Here is a 1,778-nt window from a genome sequence, read left to right on the forward strand (position 1 = left end):
GACATAGCCTAAATGTGATGCTTCTGATGGTACAATACGAACGTCATCTACGATGGAGGGTAAAGTAGAATGTTATCTTGAGAAATGTTTCTGTGTTGTGCATAATGTGTTTTATATACGGCTTAAAAGTGTCTTCTGTCTTCTGTATAGTTCATTGAGTGCATTCATACACTTTATGACCCCAGAGGGAACCCACCACCCTGGTGTTCAGTATATAACCCCAGAGAGAATCAAACCCACCACCCTGGTGTTCAGTATATAACCCCAGAGGGAATCAAACCCACCACCCTGGTGTTCAGTATATAACCCCAGAGGGAATCAAACCCACCACCCTGGTGTTCAGTATATAACCCCAGAGGGAATCAAACCCACCACCCTGGTGTTCAGTATATATCCCCAGAGGGAATCAAACCCACCACCCTGGTGTTCAGTATATAAACCCAGAGGGAATCAAACCCACCACCCCGGTGTTCAGTATATAAACCCAGAGGGAATCAAACCCACCACCCCGGTGTTCAGTATATAACCCCAGAGGGAATCAAACCCACCACCATGGTGTTCAGTATATAACCCCAGAGGGAATAAAACCCACCACCCTGGTGTACAGTATATAACCCCAGAGGGAATCAAACCCAAACATTTTGCTACACTCGCATTAACATCTGATAACCATGTGTATGTGACAAATAAAATTTGATTTGATTTGACGCAACACCCTGGTGTTCAGTATTTAACCACAGAGGGAATCAAACCCACCACCCTGGTGTTCAGTATATAACCCCAGAAGCAACCCACCACCCTGGTGTTGCTGGTGCCATGCAAATTCACTTCCCACAGCAGATGAGGCTGTTGGGAGGAGCTATAGGATGATGGGTTCATTGTAGTGGCTGGAATGGAATCAATGGAAAGGTATCATTTGCATCAAACATATGGAAACCACACATTTTACTTTGTTCCATTCATTCCATTCCAGCTATTACAATGAGCATTTCCTTCCACCAGCCTCCACTGTTCCACAGAGACACCCAGGCTCTGTCCCAAATGGAAACCTGTAGTGCACTACTGTTGCCCAGAGCCCTGTGGGCTTTTTTGTTTTTATGTTGTGTACTGTTATTGGTTTTGTCATGCTGTGGCTGTAATTGTCTATTAATTGTCTATTAATTCATTCAACCAATCAATCAAGTTTCCCAATTTACACTCCCCTATGCATGTCCGGATCTGCCAGAGCCGCCTTTCACTCCGGAGCTGCCAGAGCCGCCCTTCACTCCGGAGCTGCCAGAGCCGCCCTTCACTCCGGATCTGCCAGAGCCGCCCTTCACTCCGGAGCTGCCAGAGCCGCTCTTCACTCCAGTGCCTTTCACTTCAGTCCGGGGCCCAATGCTGCACCCGAGGTGCATCCGCCCACCCGGACCCTCCCCTTTAGAGTCAGGTTTTGGGAGTCCGCACCTTTGGGGGTACTGTCACGGCCTGGCCATAGAGAGGCTTTTATTCTCTATTTTGGTTAGGCCAGGGTGTGACTAGTGTGGGCATTCTATGTTTCTTTTTCTATGTTTTCGTATTTCTTTGTTTTTGGCCGGGTATGTTCTCAATCTTCTGGGGTTTTGTGGGTAGTTATTTTCTTTTAGTGTGTTTTGCACCTGAGGAGCTGTTTCGGTGGTTTCTTTTGTTCCTTGTTGTATTTAGTCTTTTTTTATGTTTTCGTATTTCTTTGTTTTTGGCCGGGTATGGTTCTCAATCAGGGACAGCTCTGTCTGATTGAGAATCAGACATGGGTTTTG

Source organism: Oncorhynchus gorbuscha, unplaced genomic scaffold, assembly GCF_021184085.1.
Source record: "Oncorhynchus gorbuscha isolate QuinsamMale2020 ecotype Even-year unplaced genomic scaffold, OgorEven_v1.0 Un_scaffold_902, whole genome shotgun sequence".
NCBI lineage: Eukaryota > Metazoa > Chordata > Actinopteri > Salmoniformes > Salmonidae > Oncorhynchus > Oncorhynchus gorbuscha.